We start from the raw sequence: 20,592 nt of genomic DNA, 5'->3' as shown, positions 1-20,592 counted from the left end.
TTTTTCAAACTTTCTGTATTGATTTTATGTTTATTTTACAAATTAATTTTTAAACCTCATAAATAACACATGAAAATATTGTAAAAAGTTAAATACTGCAGAATTCTGTAGAAAAAAATCTAAAATTCCCATCCTTGGATTTATGTGTGGTCGTCTAGATTTTTCTTTCTTTCTTTCTTTCTTTCTTTCTTTCTTTCTTTCTTTCTTTCTTTCTTTCTTTCTTTCTTTCTTTCTTTCTTCTTTCTTTCTTTCTTTTTGGTGTAAGTTTACATGTATTTTATGTTATTTCATTGCAAGGAAGACTTTTTTTTTCTGGAAACTACTTTTTCTATTTAGCAGTGGAATAAACTGTTCTCTGCAATGGCTACACTCATACATTTGTTGGAGCTATATGTGTTCATTGACTGGAGCCAATAGAGTGCTGGAGGAAATATTCTGTTCACACATGTGCTTATGTGGAAGGATTTCTGCATGACAGATTTCTAGATGTAGAACTTCAGTTTCAAACTGTATATTGACATTTTATTTTAGAAGGTTATTTTGCATTATACTCCCTCAGAATTGATTTCTCAGGTTTTTATAGGTTGCAAATCTCTATAGCATTAATTTATTGGCATTGTTTCTCTTTTCCTGAGCACCAGTTACTTTATAATCATTTATATGTTTTTGGCAATTTTTACTTTGAAGTACACATTTATATTTACATTAAGTTTTATATTGGAATATTTCTCCTTTTTGGTTGGTGATTGTAGTACTTACTAAACAATAGATACCCATCTTTTAAGTGTGTTGTACAATAGGTTTAATGTGAATTAATTCAGGCTTATAAGAATGATAAAACAACATTATTAACCTTTGCCACCTTATTATTCCTGCTTTTCTGTCTCAATACTTAGATTATTTGTATAAAATATTCTGTTGTAAACACTTCCTATAATTTTTTTAACATCAGTGTTTTAGTGTATGTGTGTCTGTGTATGACATGAATCATATATATACATATACAAGTACAAATCTATATATTTAGCAATCTATATATAGTGATATATATGTGTGTATACACACACACACACACATATATATAGTGATATATATTTAAATAATACCTTAGGCTCAAGAATATTTGTTGGGAAACTTGTTTAATGATGAGACTTCTGGTTAACAAAGACACCTGGGTTTCTGTGAATCTGGACCACTTTGATAATAAAGTACTTCACTGATGTGCAGATTAAAGGTGTATGGCTTAATTTAGCTATTTTCCACAAAATGTATACACTTTTGTATTCTTTGTATATATCTTTTTGTTATGCTAAAAATTTAGTGTTGCCATATTATATTTATAGGAGGGAAGGATCAAAAGACTGTGGAAAAGAGAAAAAAATTAGACATGATCATTTAAAGTATAGTTAGGTAGAATAATAATTATTATTTCAAACTGTCTTCAATAAACACATTGAATTTCCCAACATACCTATTAGATAGTAAAGTGATGCTTTGTCTTGTTTCAAAAGAAATGGACATGTATATATGCATATATGTTTAGCAAGATTGAAAATTGACTAAGTCCCTTTAGAATGCATTTCCTATATTATCACAAACTAAAATTAAGAACTTACATTTGCTATGAAAGGTCAAAAATGAGAATAAAACCAATATGAAATTTAGGATTGTTTTTCCTAGCTCTGTTAAGAATGATGATGATATGTTGATGAGAATTGCACTGAATTCATAGATTGCTTTTGGCTGCATGGTCATTTTCATAAAATTGATTCTACCCATCCATGAGCATGGGAGATGTTTCCATTTGTTTGTGTCTTCTATGATTTTTTTGACAGTATTTTGTAGTTTTCTTAGTGGAGGTCTTTCACCTTCTTGTTTGAGTATATTTCTAAGTATTTTATGTTTTTTTTTTTTCTTTTTGAATCGACTGTCATGAAAAGGGTTGAATTCTTGATTTGATTCTCAGATTGAAGTCTGCATAGCCAAAGCAAGACTAAGCAAAAAGAAGAAATCTGGAGGTATCACATTCCCCAACTTCAAACTACTACAAGGCTCTAGCTACTGAAACAGGATGGCACTGGTGTAAAAACAGGTATGTCGACCAATGGAACAGAATAAGGAATCCAGAAATAAAGCCAAATACTTATAGCTAACTGATCTTTGACAAAGCAAACAAAAACATAAAGTGGAGAAAGGACACCCTATTCAACCAATGATGCGGGAATAATTGACAAGCCACATGTAGTAGAATGGTACTGAATCCACATCTCTCGACTTATTAAAAAAAATCTACTTAAGATGAATGAAAAAATCAAACCTAAGACCTGAAACAATAAAAACTCTAGGAGATAACATCAGAAAGTCTCTTCTAGACATTGGCTTAACAAGGACTTCATGACCAAGAACCCAAAAGCAAATGCAACATAAACAAAGATAAATAGATGTGACTTAATTAAACTAAAAACCTTCTGCACAGCAAAAGAAATGATCAGCTGAGTAAACAGACAACTCACAGAGCGGGAGAAAATATTCACAAACTATATACCTGACAAAGGACTAATATTCAGAATTTATGAACAATTCAAACAAATTAACAAGAGAAAAATAAACAATACCATTAAAAAGTAGGCTGATCATGAATTGACAGTTCTCAAAAGAAAATATGCAAATGTCCATAAAACATAAAAAGATGCTCAACATCACTATTTATCATGGAAATACAAATCAAAACCACAATGCAATACCACTGTCCTCCTGTAAGAATGGACATCATTAAAAAGACCCCAAATAATACAATATTGTCATGGATGTGGTAAAAGGAAACACTTTTACACTGCTGGTGGAAATGTAAACTAGCACAACCACTATACAAAACAGTATAGAGATTCCTTAAAGAACTAAAAGTAGATCTACATTTTTACCCAGATATCCTACTACTGGGTATCTACCCAGAAAAAAAGAAATCATTATATGCAAAGATTCTTGCACACACATGTTTACTGCACTACAATTCCCAACTGTAAAAATATGGAACAAACCTAAATATCTATCAACCAATGGGTGAATAAAGAAAATGTGATACACACACACACTCACACACACACACACGCACACTTGGAATACTACTCAGCCATAAAAAGGAACAAAATAATGCCATTAATGGCAACCTGGATGGAGTTGGAGACCATTATTCTAAGTGAAGGAATTCAGGATTAGGTAACCAAACATTGGATGTTCTCACTTGTAAGTGGGAGCTAAGCAATGAAAACGCCAAGGCTTAAGAGTAATATAATGGACTCTCAGGACTCCGGGAAAAGTCGGAAGGGGAAGAGGGATAAAAGACTACACTTTGGGTGCTGTATACACTGCTTGAGTGATGGGTGTGCCAAAGTTTCAGAAATCACAACTGAAGAAATTGTCCATCTAATAAAACACCACGTGTTCCCTAAAATTAATTGAAATAATTTAAAATACGAGAATAAAGTCAACCGATGAATATTTTTAAATAACCAGAAAAAATAGGTAAACTTAGGCTCAGGGTGAAAGATTGGCCCAGCAGAAGGTTGGGACTGGACCCCAGCTCTCCTGACTTTTAGTCCGGTGTTCTCTTCACCACTCACTCACTCATTTCTCCATTTCTATTTTTTTTTTTTTTTTGGACAAAGATGTCTTAATTTTTTTGATATCACATGGAAAGCCTGAATTGGCTCATAGAACCAAAGACTTAGTAAAATAGTTCAATATTACTGTAGGAAGCAGGTAGCAGTATCTATATTTCTAATTCCACATATATTCTACTGGGGAAATGAGGAAAGCTCTAAAATAATAAACATTTTGCCACAAGTTTTGGGAAAAAACTGATGCTGAAGCAGCATGCACCGTAAAGGCCAAGCAGCACTACTCATTTCAAATTATTAAAAGGAAGAGAGAGTTTTTTAATACAATTCAATTGTTTAATAATTCCTTTAACAACAGTAAAATATGAAAATCCTGCTCAAAGTGAAGCCAAGTAATCTGAGTATTTGCAAAACAGTTCCAATACTGTCAGTGGACTTCTTAATATTCTTGTGTTTAAGTAAAATATGTGAAATGTACTTAAACTCTGTAAAAATTGTTTCACGAAACCTGTGAATGAGAGCAACAAATTTCAATATAAGCTCGACAAATTCAAATATCAGCTCGTATGGCTTTATACTATTTAATAATTTTGCCAATATTTTCCCTCTTGACAAAAAGTATTTCTAACTGTTAAACAGGTATTAAATCTCTGAAAACAAATTTTTATTTGACAACGTAAGTAAGTTTTAAACAGAAAGAAAGGAATTTTGCATCATAACCTTTCTTGCTGGAATAAACTGAAGAAGTCCCATCTATCTGGTTTCCCAGCTTCAAGACTCAAATACAGCTAATCTCTTTATCCCTTCTTTCCAGTTCTAGCAAATTTCCAGAAATAAAACATACAACATTTTATGATGGTAAATATCACAGTTGCCACACAGGCCAGCAGGAACCCAATCACATCCAAAGAGTGATACTGGAACCAGGTGAGGTCATGGGCTGCAACCTGAGGGTGCTTGGTTCCTTTATGGTGCCTGACAAATTCAGTCCAGAAGACTGCCCAACCTTTACTGATTGATCATGACAAATTCTTGATAACTTCATAGTGTTCTCTTTATATCTGAAGGATTAACATAGAGATATCAAAATTGAAAGTAAGTTTATTTTCTTGAGCATATCAAGTTCATGTAAGGTTTTTATTTTTATTTTATTTATTTATTTATTTATTGAAACAGAGTCTCACTCTGTTGCCCAGGCTGGAGTGCAGTGGTGCAGGTTCGGCTCACCGCAGCCTCCACCTCTCGTGGTGTCAAGAGATTTTCCTGCCTCAGCCTCCCAAGTAGCTGGGATTACAGGCTCACGCCACCATGCCTGGCTACTTTTTGGATTTTTAGTAGAGAAAGACAGGGATTTTCCATGTTGGCCAGACTGGTCTCGAACTCCTGACCTCAGGTGATCCCACCCACCTCAGCCTCCCAAAGTGCTGGGATTACAGGCATGAGCCACTGCGCCCAGCACATGAAAGATTTTTAAAGTGACAAATAATTCAAAGTAAATGACATATAATTGACATAGAATTTGTGCAATTTTGTTTGAGTCATCATAGAAACTTTGGCTTTTACATTGGAATTTTATCATTGACAAATTTTATAAAGTAAAACGGAAAGTCAGGAAAATTAATTTCTTACAGGCAAAACAAATATAAGCCATTTTATTATTATTTTTTTGTTTGTTAATTTTTAGTTTTTGTGGGTATTTACCAGGTATATATACTTATGGGTTGCATGAGATGTTTTGATACAGGCTGCAATGTGAAATAATCACATCATGGAGAATAAGGTATCCCTCCTTTAAACATTTATCCTTTGTGTTGTGAACAATCCAATTATACTCTTTTAGTTCTCAAACAGGCATATAAGAACGTGGGCAATGTCATGAGCAATTTTAAGTGCTTTAGGAAAGATAGTGAAAATACAATTTGAGAATTATCATGTTTAAGTTCCAAAAAGGAATTGTGTCACGCTGAGTGAAATGCCTCATAGCTGACTAGTCACTCTGCTTCTATCCTACCTTTTGTCTCCTACTGTTTCCTACCCGGTAGCCAAAATTATATTTTTGAAATAAAAGTCAGATTTTGCCACTCCCCTAATTGAGATTTTTGCCTGACTTCTCATCATATTAAGAATAAAATCCAACTCTGTTATTTGGCCTACAGGACCCTGCAATATCAAACACTGGCAAGTTCTTCTCCTAACAATTTTTCTATACACACTAGGTCTTCTAGAGACATTGGCCTTCTATTTTTCTTTAGGGTGCCAAAAGGGTTCTCACCATAGCCCCCTCTCTTGTGCTCTTGGAACATTCTTTCTTGCAACAACCCAAGGCATGCTTCTATCTCTTTTTGAGGCTTCCCTCTCTTGTGCTCTTGGACACATTTTGCCCCCTCTCTTGTGCTCTTGGAACATTCTTTCTTGCAACAACCCAAGGCATGCTTCTATCTCTTTTTGAGGCTTCCCTCTAAGTGTTACCTCTAAGAGAGGCTTTTCCTGGCCACACTATGATGGAACCTCTAGGATTTTCTCTATTGTTTTATGCTTATTTTGATATTCAATTCTTAGAATTTTAAGTACATTATATATCTTATAAAATGAACCTTTAAATATTAAAGCCAAAAGATAAATATACATAAACTAAGTGAATAGGTCAAAAGTGTAAGATCATCTTGAACATTATCTTGAAGAGAAGATACCAATTTACTTACTCTTGAGATCATGGTGTAGGATGTCACAACCTGCCTAGAATAACTCTCTTGTCCTGAACCATTTAGTCACTACTTTTGTCTTCCAATTAAATAGTAGCCTGACTTCAAATATCATACATTAATTTTCTTTGTTTATGTAACTGAATTATATAACATATATTCATTAGAGTCTATTTTTTAAAACTTTTGTGTAGCCGTTGTTGGTTAATACCATTCCTGTGTAGTATTTTGTTGATGGATAAACCACAGATTATGTCATCGTTTTATGAGCAATAGACATTTGGTTTACTAGCAATTTTTGGACAATATTAATAAGTCTGTCATAAACATTCTTGTATACGAAATGCAAGAGATCTTTGCCCCCCATCACAAGATGTGTGACAGCTGTGTGGCTCATCTGTTCAGTCGCCATGCACGTTCAAGCCCCTTACGGGAGAGGGAGCACGCAAACAGGCAAGTGCAGGAGCCTGGGCGAGCGCCCCAGGGCTCTGACCCCACGGCAGCATACAGGGGTGGGAGTCTGCAACTCCTGAAGCCCAAATAGGTATGTGTTATTGTACTCTTTTAGCCTTGCCATGTACTGATGGCTTACGTGTTAACCAGTTCAGAGTCCTGTTAGTACTCAGGTCCTTGTCCAGCATCCAGGAAGAATCAGGTTGCACATGGACTTGAAGGATGAATGCAGGGGTTTTATTGAGTGGTGGAGGTGGCTCTCAGTGGGATGAATGGGGAGCTGGAATGGTGATGGAGTGGGAAGATGATCTTCCTCTGGAGTTTGGTCATCCAGCATCCAATCTCCTCTCCTCTCTAACTGTCTTCAGCTGAACTACTCTCGACATTCAGAAACTCCTTCTCTTTCCTCTGATGCATCATTCTGCCATTCTTCTGCTCTTCTGTTCATGCCGGGGGCTTGGGGTTTATATGTGTACAGAATAGGGGTGTATGGTGGGCCAAACGGCAACTTTGGGCCTCAAAAACAGAATGTCTCTTCTCATTTAGGGCCAAGAGTTTTCAGGCTTGAGGGTGGGACCTTTGCAGGGGAACCAACCACTTCTACCCAGTATTTTTCTGTTTCCTGTCCATGTCATATACAGCACTAGGTTTCCATATGTATACATATCTGTTGGGTGTATAATTGAAAGTAGAGTTGCTGAGATAAAAGTGCATGCATAATTATGATTCACTTCTTGACTTCGTTTTTTTTTGAATTTTTAATTTTTAAAGTTTTATTTATTTATTAAATTTATTTTTGGAAACAGTTTTGCTCTTGTTGCCCAGGCAGGAGTGCAATGGCACGATCTTGGCTCATGCATCCTCCAACTCCTGGGTTAAAGCAATGGCTTATGCCTGTAATCCCAGTACTTCGGGTGACCAAGGTGGGTGGATCATCCGAGGGCAAGAGTTTGAGTTCAGCCTGACCAACATGGTGAAACCCTGTCTCTACTAAAAATACAAAATTGTCCGGGCATGGTGGTGCATGCTTGTAATCCCAGTTACTGGGGAGGCTGAGACACGACTTTAAATTTTTTTGAAGTGAGTTTTCTCAGTTTCCAAAATTAAAGATATTTTAGTTATACTTTTAAAAAATCTCCCTTTCTTCCATTAAGGCTGGATCATATATTCTTTATGATATTGAATCTTTTCAAATTTACTGAGTCTTGATTTATGGCCCACCACAGGTCACTTCAAATAATTATTAACAATTCAACATGCTCTAAGAAAATATGTCTTCCAGTTGACGTATATAATACATACATGTGCATATATTTATATACATATATATATGCATGCATGTGTGTGTGTATCATGTTACATTATAAGGTTCTATTTTTTAACTGTGTTCTTCTAATGTTTTCTGTCATTTCTCATTATTTGCTCCTCTTTTTACAGTCTGTTTAGATTTAATGGAAGTATCTGTATATTTACATTTAAATAAACCACCTTATTTTATATTTCTTTTATATTGGTCCAACCTGCTTTATGGTACAATCTGTTATAAAAGCATTCCTTTAGGTGATACCTTTCTTACATAAAAACATTATTGATAGTAGTTATAAATGCTGAGTTGATGGGAGCTGGATTGGGTAGACATGTTGTACGTTGTACCCTTTGGAGTATAAATATATCAATTATTAAAAATTTAATTTATTACAATTAATTTTTTTGTACTTCAAAAGCCATCATTAAAAAAGTAAAAAGTTAGCACACCAAGAATGAAACAAAATATTTGAAAATTATATATCTAAGATTATATTCATGATATATAAATAGTTCTTAAAAGTCAATAATGGGACAAGTAGCAAAGTTTAAAAATGTTTCAAGGATTGGAATAGACATTTTTCCAAAGAAGATAAATGGTCAGTGAGCACATATAACAATGCTCCACATTTTTAGCTGTAATGAAAATTCAATCGAAAACCATAAGAGATCATTTCACACCCACTAAGAAGGCTATAACAAAAAGATAATAATACATGTTGGCCACAGTGTGGAGGAATTGGAACCCTCTTGCTTTGTTGGTGGCAATGACAAATATAACAAGTATTTTGGAAAAGAGTTTAGCAGTTCTTCATAAACATACAGTTCCCACATGAGCCAGCAATTCCACTTATAGTATCAATCCCGAAGAAAAACATGTTTATCGAAAAACATGTGTAGCAATGTTCCTAGTAGCCACAATTGGAAACAATCAAAAAGCCAATGAAATGATAAGTGAACAAAGAAAATATGGCATATCCATACTATAAAATATTATACTGCTGCAAAAAAAAAAAAAAAAAAGAAAGAAAATACACACTACAACATGAATGAATCTAAAAACCATTAAAAAAGAAAAGTTATGCTCAGTGAAAGAAGTCACTTATACAACACCCTAAATTGTATGATTCCAGATCGCTTCATGACTCATAAGCATTCTAAATATATTGGGATTTTACACCTTAAATAGGTGGGTTTTAAGTCATGGAAATCACATGTAATTATTAAACCTGTTACAATAACGGAAACAATAAAAATAAATTTTTCATCAAGAAAGTAGTTATGCTTTTAGAGATTTTAGATATTTAATTAAAATATTTTATCATATTCCTTTCAGTTTATCCTTCCTTTCTACTGTGGACTGATTATATGATTTTTTAAAAAACTGTCTTTTTACGAAAAGAAGGAGTCAAATTGTCCCTGTTTGCAGATGACATGATTGTATATTTAGAAAACCCCATCATCTCAGCCGAAAATCTCCTTAAGCTGATAAGCAACTTCAGCAAAGTCTCAAGATACAAAATCAATGTGCAAAACTCACAAGCATTCTTATACACCAGTAACAGACAAACAGAGAGCCAAATCATGAATGAACTCCTCTTCACAATAGCTTCAAAGAGAATAAAATAGTCAGGAATCCAACTTACAAGGGATATACCTCTTCAAGGAGAACTAGAAACCACTGCTCAGTGAAATAAAAGAAGACACAAACAAATGGAAGAACATACCATGCTCATGGATAGGAAGAATCAATATTGTGAAAATTACTACAGTGCCCAAGGTAATTTATAGATTCAATGTCATCCCCATTAAGCTAACAATGACTTTCTTCACAGAATTGGAAAAAGCTGCTTTAAAGTTCATATGAAACCAAAAAAGACACCACATTGCCAAGACAATCCTAAGCCAAAAGAACAAAGTTGGAGGCATCACGCTACCTGACTTCAAACTATACTACAAGGCTACAGTAACCAAAATAACATGGTACTGGTACCAAAACAGATATATAGACCAATGGAACAGAACAGAGTCCTCAGAAATAATATCCCATATCTACACCCATCTGATCTTTGACGAACCTGACGAAAACAACTAATGGGACAGGATTCCCTATTTAATAAATGATGCTGGGACAATTGGCTAACAATACGTAGAAAGCTGAAACTGGATCCTTTCCTTACTCCTTATATGAAAATTAATTCTAGATGGATTAGAGACTCAAATGTTAGACCTAAAACCATAAAAACCCTAGAGGAAAACCTAGGTAATACCATTCAGGACATACACATGGGCAAGGACTCCATGTCTAAAACAGCAAAAGCAATGGCAACAAAAGCCAAAATTGACAAATGGGATCTAATTAAACTGACTAGCTTCTGCACAGCAAAGGAAAATACCATCAGAGTGAACAGGCAACCTACAGAATGGGAGAAAATTTTTGCAATCTACTCATCTGACAATGGGTTAATATCCAGAAACTACAAAGAACTCAAACAAATTTACAAGAAAAAAAAAAAAACCATCAAAAAGTGGGCAAAGGATATGAACGGACATTTCAAAAGAAGACATTCATACAGCCAACAGACACAGGAAAAAAGGCTCATCATCACTCGTTGTCAGATAAATGCAAATCAAAACCACAATGAAATACCATCTCACACCAGTTAGAATGGCAATCATTAAAATGTCAGGAAACATCAGGTGTTGCCGAGGATGTGGAGAAATAAGAACATTTTTTCACTATTTATGGGACTGTAAACTAGTTCAACCATTGTGGAAAACAGTGTGGCGATTCCTCAAGATTCTAGAACTAGAAATACCATTTGGCCCAGCCATCCCATTTCTGGGTATATACCCAAAGGATTATAAATCATGCTGCTGTAAAGACACATGCACACATATGTTTATTGCAGCACCATTCACAATAACAAAGACTTGGAATCAACCCAAATGTCCATCAGTGACAGACTGGATTAAGAAAATGTGGCACATATACACCATGGAGTACTATGCAGCCATCAAAAAGGATGAGTGCACGTCCTTTGTAGGGACATGGATGCAATTGGAAACCATCATCTCAGCAAACTATGGCAAGAACAGAAAGCAAACACCGCATGTTCTCACTCATAGGTGGGAGTTGAGCAATGAGATCACTTGGACACAGGAAGGGGAACATCACACACAGGGGCCTATTGTGGGAGGGGGCAGGGGGGAGGGGGAGGGATAGCATTAGGAGATATGCCTAATGTAAATGATGAGTTAATGGGTGCAGCACACCAACATGGCACATATACACATATGTAACAAACCTGCAGGTTGTGCACATGTACCCTAGAACTTAAAGTCTATTAAAAAAAAAAACAAAAACAAAAAAACAAACCTGTCTTTTTTATATTAGCTATATTATTTTAAAATTACTTTTGTATAGACCATTGTTTCACCATTGGATACCCATTACATGTATGGAGTTCAAAACACTATTTTTAAATAACCACTCCAAAATATAAGATGATTTCAGATTGGTTACATCATGTAAATTCTTTCAAAATTCGTCTCTTAAAAAAAGGATGAAACTCATACCTACTATTGAGAAGATAAGCTGTCTATAAATACTACCTAGTAAAAAAATATTGTTACACTCACAAAGGGTCATTAATTACTGTCTTCAGTGCATTGAACAAGTCTGTACTTGACACTGTGTTGAAGCCCAATCTAATAGATGCTCCCCTGGCCTTCATTTGTGTAATGTTATCAGGTCGATCCTCCTCATACAATCAATGCCCACCATAGGGATCCCATGGTAGATCACCTCGTGATGCCATTGGATCCATCATGAGTAAAAAAAGCACTGGTTTTTGGATGACCTAAGACTGGATAAATTTTAGCAATATTATTCATAGGAATAAAATGAGGAATGAACAACTAAACGCTCAAGTGACAGTGTTTTCTAGTTAAAACATTGAACTAAATTAAAATTGTGTTTCAGACTTCAGAGGAAGGAGCCCCTACTTTTGCTGGAGATGTAAGTGAAAGCTATATGGTGTGTGTGACTTCAGACTGAAAAAAAATTAAACAAGATTAACAGTTGGACTAAAGAAAAAGTGCAATCTAAATAAAATGTGCAGAAAAAATAAAAGAAGCACTGAAAGGGATGAACATGTAAGAATGTTTTCTCTTAAGTGCAGTCACAGAATGTGAAATGTGAGATGTGCAAGGCAGCAGGCAGTGGGGTGGTGGTGGTGCTAGGATTGCAGAAAGACAGGTCATACTTCATCATGATATGTGTCATCACATTATGATTAAGATTAGGAATTTAATCCTACAGAAAATGCAGAGTCCCTGGTGATAGCAGAAGAGCTGTTATTTTTAGTGACATTTGAAATAACTCTGCATAAAAAGAAAGAACAAGTGTAAAGTTATAGAAATAGGAGACAAAGAGACAGTCTATGAAGTTGCAAACAATTCGGCGAGACGTAATAACACCTGAAATAAAAATACTCTGATTCTGAAAATAAAGAATGTGAATGCATATCAAAAAAATGCCAATTATAGCTTATTATTTTCCCCATAGGAATGGAAAATAAATATAAAGAAGTTTCATTTTATTTTTATGTTTTTCCATAATACATTTTCAACAACCTTATTTCATGATTAATAATTAATGCTCTAATGGGCTATTACTAATATATTCAGTATTTGTACTCCAGAGTGATGCCAAGAAGGTCAATCTGGGGTATCCAATTGTATACCTGAGTACTGAGTCCTAAGGCATATGGTCAATTCCCGTCAAATCTCCACAGAACCTGTTACAGAAAAGAAATATCTTATTCCATGAGTAGAACTCCAAAGTCATAGAATGTTAGAACACTAAAGATATTAAGAATAAGATCAGGGATGTTGGGTAATAAAATTACTCAAAGACTGATGTAAATAGAATGCCAACACTTCATTTTCTTAACTTCTATAATTAGTTATGTATGTAAGGAAATCAGGATTTTCCAAATAATAGCTTGGAAAAAATGAGATTATAGATGAAAAGTTCAAGTATTTGGAAAATTGTTAGGCTTTTCGAAACAAGACCCATGTGCGGCCAACCATCATATGAAAAAAGTTTAATATCACTGCTCATTGAAGAAATGCAAATCAAAATCACAATAGATACTATTTTGCACCAGTCATAAAGGCTATTATAAACTCAAAAGGTAGTACATGCTAGTAAGATTGTGTAGAAAAAGGAATGCTTATACTCTATTAGTAGGAGTGTAAGTTGGTTCAACCATTGTGGAAGACAGTGTGGCACTTCCTCAAAAACCTAGAGGCTAAAATACAATTCAACTCACCAATCTCATCATTGGGTATATACGGAAAGGATGAAGAATGATTCTCTTATGAAGACACATACACATGTTTATTAATAGCAGTAGTATTCACAATAGTAAAGATATGGAATCAATCTTAATGCCCATCAATGATTTACTGAATAAAGGAAATGGAATGGTATACATATACACCATGGAATATTATGCAGCCATAAAAAGAAAATAAAAAATAAACCACAAGATTTTGTATTTTACAGATACATAGATGGAGCTGGAGGCTGTTATCCTTAGTAAACTAGCATAGAAACAGAAATCCAAATATCACATGTTCTCACTATTAAGTGGAAGCTAAAAGATGAGAACACATGGAAACATAGCAGGGAACAACATACGCTGGGGTATATTGGAGGGTGGAGAGCAGGAGGAGAAAGAAGATCGGGTAAAATAACTAATGAGTAATGGTCATAATGCCTGGATGATTAAACAATCTATAAAACAAACCCCCATGACACAGATTTATCTATGTAAGAAACCTGCTCCTGTAGGCCTGAACTTAAAATGAAAGTTAAAAAATGAAATAAATTTAATTTTAAACACATAAAAATTATAAAAAATTATATGCATGCAAAAAATTTAAATACTCATTATAATTCTTGTGAGAATAAGCAGTAACAATTTAGTAATGACCTATATGTTTATTTTGTTTTATGTATTTTATACTAGTTTTCATCTTCCACATTGACTATTAATTTATTCATTTTTTAAGTGACATAGGAAGTATTTCATATAATTCTGATTGTCTATAAATTATTATATTAGAGTTTTGTGTCCCTTGATTGACAAAAAAGCAAGCTGATAAAATAAGCTAATTGTAAGAAATAAATTAATGCTACAAAGGGACTATGTATAACTTCTTTCAAATTACAAATTATCAAGCACTACTTGGAGGAGAAATTTCAAGGGACAATTTCTGAGACAAATTCAGAGTATTATCAGTATTGCTAATTTTGGTTGCTGTTTCAGCATTGAAATGAGAAACCTTTTGGTATCATAAATAAAGATAGAGCTATTGAATACATTCAAAATTGTGTTTTTCTGAATTTGGTTAACTGATTGTTAACACTTAGAAAATGTGTTATACAAAGTGTTGACTACAGTGATGAATATGTTCTACTATAGCCAAGACATTTTTATGTTTAAGTTACTAATTATGGAACTCCCAAGCAATCCTCATAAACTGAACAATAATTTACAGTGTTTAACTTTTACTTGTTATATCAATATTAAAATAACTGAGTTTTCAGCAAAACACATTAGTATAGGTCATTACAAGAAGACTATATCAGATAAGGAACTAAAAAGTAATTGACAAATACACAAATGTCACCATTTTATTCTATACAGAAGAAAATGTTTCCTACTATGTTCTATGGAGGGAATATCTGAACCTGTTCCCCCACCTGGCTTCCTTCTCTTTGACTCCTTCCTATCATTCCTTCTGCTGCCTCCATTGGGAGGAGTTGTTAATCTGATAGTGCTGACTCCTTGTGGGACTATATTTTATACAGCACAGCATCCACCTTCAGGTCAGGATCTATCCCCATCCTTTCTCTTTAATCTTCCTGCTTCAGACATTGGCTGGGCCCATTTCAGCAAGGGAGGCTGCTTTTACTCTTTCTCCAAATCTACCTGGCAGGTGGGAACTTGGACTAAGTCTGTCAGCCTGGGCCGTTCTTTCTCTGAATCATACCCTGAACGTCACTCAGATAAGCCTCATCCGAAATGTACAGAAACTATGTGAGGCTGGATTACATGGCAAGCTTAAACTGCATGATGCATGTTAGACAGTTGCATATAGTATAAGTTTTAAATTATTCCTTCATTTAAGATGTTGGATTACTTCCAAAGTTAATTTTATGAATATTTTCCATAAATATTAAATACACACATCTTGACTTATTTTTTCTCAGTATGATTACGTGAAACTATATTGTGAAACCAATAGTTATTTGCATTTTTAAATCACTAGAAACATTTTGCCAAGTGTCTTTTTTTCTTAAAATATACACACATATTCTGAGAATCTAATATTTAATTGAAAAGGAAACAACTTTGGTTAACAATTGCTCTACATAATGAACAATTAGAGAACCCATTTTACAACCATTGATTTTCATTCAAATCTTTCTGCAACTTAATAACAACAGTTACTCTTAGTAATTATCACTATTTACTACTGGTCATCCTTTTTCTTGTCCTTCTACACTTCCTACTATCTTCTGCCTCCTATTGGCACTATCACTTTCCCTTAATGTGAATAGGGAAATCTTTAAATACTAAAGTAGGATGGCATAGAATTTTTATCAGTCTTACCTCAGCTTTAGTCTCTTTCAAAAATTATAAAGCACATAGAATTTGCATTCAGCATAGATATTGTATTTTAACCACGGAATAAATTCTTAGTTTGATATAGACAAAAATCTTAAGAGATTGCTTATTAATGTACTAAAGAATGCTTACTTTCTACATATGTCTTAAAAGTATGATATTAATTTAAAATGTATGAGGGTCTTGTGTTCCTTTGAAAAGAATATCATCTTCTAAGTAGAATTCTTTCCTTATTGTAAACTAAGTTTACTACTATACATATACAAGTGATAGAAACTATTTGGCATTTATAATAAGTGGATCGTTCATTTCCTCCATGCTTCTCTGTAGGGAGCTTTGGTGTTTAGACAAAAGTTCCACCAGGAAGCTGTACTGAGTTGCTCGTCGTAAGACTGAAAACACCTTCTGTAATAGGGCATGTTTCTGATCTAAGATGTAAAACTCTGGTATCTCAGCGAAGAATGGGTTACATTCTTGAATAAAATCAAGTGAACACTGGATTTAGCTGCAAATATTATTAGGGGTACACATTTATATCAGTGAGTTATTCTTTTAAGTTAGAATACTTAAGATCTGCATCACTTACAGTAGAATTTCAGAATTCCTTTCATTTATTATTATTATTACAGTTTAAATTCTAGGGCACATGTGCAGCTTTCCCATCTTACTGGCAAAACTAGTATGTCTATTTTTATTCAAGTCCACAATATATCTGTCATCCACGACTCTTCAAGAGAATGTAATCTTGATGTGCTGAACAATCTGGTTCTGTTAAATGAAGAATGATATGTCAAGTGACTTGCACATGTTAGGTAATTAGTAGTGTTAGTAATCATAACAAAATAATCATAATTGCAAAATTAATATTTCTCTATCACTGAATATATAACAGAGACATTTTTAGTGTTTTTTCTGTATTAACATTTTTTTTCCACAAAACACAATATGAAGTGGGTAGTATTACTGTAAATGTAGGCATGATTATTTCTATCAACATTGTAGTTCAGTTTTCCATCATCTGCTACCAGATTCCATGCAAAATTTCCCAAATGGTCTGCTCTTTCTTTCTTTTTTTTAAATTACCTTATCATATATCCTCATTTCCTAACTCTTTTTAGTAGTTCTCAAATGTGCTTAATAAATAAATTAGCTCCTAATAAGTATCTGGCTCTAACTTGCCTCTCAGCATCGTCTGATTCTCACTCAGCCTTTCCCTGCAAACTCAACTTAGTCTTGAGAACTTTCCTCAATACTTTACCTTCTTTTCTTTTTTGTGTTTTCCTCACCTCTCATTATTTCACCAATTTCTGCACATTGTTCCGCTCTCAGCTTCATTATCAGTGAGTCCAGGACACTTTCTAGTATCTCCACTGATGCTATCTTGGCATTGGATTTTTCCTTGAGATAAAAGCTTTTGCACAATTTTTATTACTTGCACATATTCTGTCTTTTGAAACAGAATGTAATGTGTGTGGGGACAGAAACTGTGTCTACGTTTTTCCTCTTGCCTGTGGTTTGTGTTAAACTTTTTATAAACATTCTTTTAATGAATGATCAATACCTTCTTATGTGTTGCATAATCAAGGCTTAAATTTAACCAACCCTATTTTCAAAGTCTTCTTAGTATCCCTCTCTATCTATAATAATGATGAAACTCACGTACTTGTGATGGTATCAGCAAGTTAACATGTACACGAGTTCCTAATTGGTATCTGCTTTACCCTGCCCACTGCCCATCTTTCTTTCTGTGTAACTCAAACACTCTGCATGAAGACTGTAGAATTATTCCTACTAAAATTTCAAAGCCAATAATACAAAACCAACAAAATTATCTTTACCGTAGGTAAGGATTTGGCAGGTTTGCAGTGCAGTCCTCCAACAAAATCAACATTTGGTAAGACTGGATGAGGAAATTGAAAATCCCAGGAGTTTTGAGTAAGTCATATGTCAACTTTCCCCGTTGTCTCAGATAAGGTAGTTGGTATTCCTGAGAAGAACTAGGAAAGGAAAGATGGATGACACAAGGTAATTACATTACATAATTTTCAGTAAGGGATTAGAATAATGTAGGCAAAAATGTAGGCAAAGTGTCTGTACTTTGAAATACATAAACATATAGTCAAATATTATAAGCATAATTTAATTTTTATGTAGTATATATTTTGCCTGTGTGTATTTATAAGAAAAGCAAAGTGATAATAGAATTTTGAGGGTCAACTACATCATAGCCAATGTTACATCAGAATACTCACAATCGTAACCAATTACTAAAATAATCTAGAGAGAAGTAAACATCCATTTCTTTACCCTTTAAAACTTCAATAGTAGCATATAAACATTTAAACAACCCTTCGAGCTCCACGATCAACTAATTCTGCTGTACCCATAAAAACAATTTTCTAAGAAATAGTCTCATTTCCACAATTCATTAAGCTAATCCTTTTATTTTTGGTCATTCAAGTGAACTTTGGGTATTTTGAGAGTTGGCTGAAATCCTTGTACTCACTACTGCTTTTGATTCATGCCAGGGTATTAATCATATTAGCTTTTAAGTAAATATATTTGCAAATTACAGATAGAAAATTTTGAGAAATTATTCAAATAGAGATTTGTATCCAACCTTAATATGGCTCATATTTTATAATACACATAGTTTCAAAAAAAAAAAAAAAAAACCATAGAGATATAACAATGCTCAGACTTCAACAAGATGATTGGTCTTAAAATAAATAATTTCCAATCTTTTAGTGAAGGAATGTAGAGACATTAGAAACCACAAATTATGCTTAGTGGTTTTGGCATTTGAGATAGAAGCATTATTTCTCTCAACTGTGAAGGAAACCTTCTGGTGACATAGGGACATATTTTAAATCCAGAATAAGGAAACTGAGGTATACAAGGAAAAATAATTTCTGCAATGTTGCATAGATAGTTGTTGTAAAAAATTGAGTAACTACTCAATCTACATGTATGCATTCAGTAAGATGTTTGTGGATGGGTCTGACTTTTTCTAAAATGAAAATAATTAATAGTAAAACAGATGTGTGATTGCTTAAAGAAATATTAGGTGCACTAATTTACAGGTTTATGACTTCCTAGAATGTTCTGTGTAAGCAATGGCCACAAGGTTTTAACTGACCTTATAATTTAAACTTTGCTATAATATTTGTACAATTGATAGATCATCTTGTGTTTTCATTTCATAAATTCACTTACAAAAACTCCACTACCAGCCCCGTGCGGTGGTTCATGCCTGTAATCCCAGCACTTTGGAAGGCCGAGGCAGGCATATCACTTGAGGTCAGGAGTTTGAGACCAGCCTGCCCAACATGGTGAAACCCCCTACCTACTAAAAATACAAAAAATTAAGAAAGTGTGCTGACATATTCCTGTAATCCTAGCAGTGAGCTGAGATTGGATCACTGCACTCCAGCCCAGAAGACAGAGACAGACTCCACCAAAAGCAAACAAACAAAACAAAAACAAATTTAAAACACCAAGTACCCTGATTTTATTGCTTTATATAAGCTCAGCATCAAAGACACAGGAAAGTTAATCTCCATGTTACCAATTGAAAAATTTATTTACCTAGAACTTCACTGGAAAACTGATCCCACTTCTTCATATTAAATATTTGGAACCAATATGGGAAATAAACCACATAGATCATATTTTTTTATCCTCTCCATGAAAGTCATTTGGTCACTTAATTCTGACATAACAACAGGTATGTAGGAAAGTGGAAATAGAAATCCTCCACTATGCTTTTCAAGTGTGTAGCCAGCAGAGAAGGGGAGACTGTACACAAAGGGTATGTTAAATAGCTCAGCCAGCAGCTCCCCACAGGGAACAATCGCATCTGCAGGAACAGCATCAAATTTTGACTCCTGTAGATTCTTCATAAATTTCTTATTTGAAGCTCCATCCTTACAGAGCTTTCTAATTGTGTCATTAAATGTACAGATGATTTCTTGTACTTGTGAAAAATATGACCAAAATGTGTTTTTTGGAAGGTCTGACCATGATGGTATCCTCAAAGTCAGTTTTAGTTAAAGATGCAGGATAAACTTCAAGTTTAAGAGTAGATGGGCTGTTGGGATAAAAAAATGGAAGCTGAAGATGCCAATACAGTCACCTCATGACCCCTCTGGACAAGCTCATCCAGAATTGTCTCTATATTCATCCAATGACTGAAATCTGTGGGCCACACCAGTATCTTTCCATAACTCCCAGAACTAATGTAACAGGTCAGCTGTATCACCAAAAACACTGAAATCTACTTCATACACGTCCTGGTGCAATGCAATGCTTTTTCCCATTTGCTGTTTCTTTCTGTTGTTTCTGATGGTTATATCCATGGATAAATCACTTTTTCCCATTTGCTGTTTCTTTCTGTCATTTCTTATGGTTATATCCATGGATAAATCAATCACGAAGCTCAAATGTAACTTTTACACTTCAAAGTTAATATATTATCATTAGATTAACAGTCTGAGCATGTATGTGGCAAGAAGATAAATGAAGGTAGATGACCTGTTTACCCAAGTGTGTTAATGTCCCTTTTATAAGTGCTATCGTTGAGCAAATATCAATGTTCTTGTATGGACACATCACTTGTCTTATGTAATTTATTTTAGAAGAGTTTCCAGAAACATAACCATGAGAGGTTCATGTTTCTGTATTTTGTTTGACACAGAACTAAAGATAAAATAATGAAACATGGTTCCAATGATTTTTACATACTTTGCTTACATATAATTTATATACAGCACCTTCAGCTGAGGTGTGATGTGCAGAGCGGGCTGCCAT

At 34.1% G+C, this 20,592-nt stretch overlaps 1 pseudogene; it reads right to left on the bottom strand.

Moving 5' to 3' along the window:
- Positions 1–4,414: 4,414 nt before the first annotated feature.
- On the bottom strand, positions 4,415–20,592 carry LOC135970752 (UDP-glucuronosyltransferase 2B4-like; annotated as a pseudogene).

The sequence above is a fragment of the Macaca fascicularis genome, chromosome 5 (genome assembly GCF_037993035.2).
Source record: "Macaca fascicularis isolate 582-1 chromosome 5, T2T-MFA8v1.1".
Lineage (NCBI taxonomy): Eukaryota > Metazoa > Chordata > Mammalia > Primates > Cercopithecidae > Macaca > Macaca fascicularis.
This window is presented reverse-complemented; position numbering and strand designations above follow the sequence as displayed.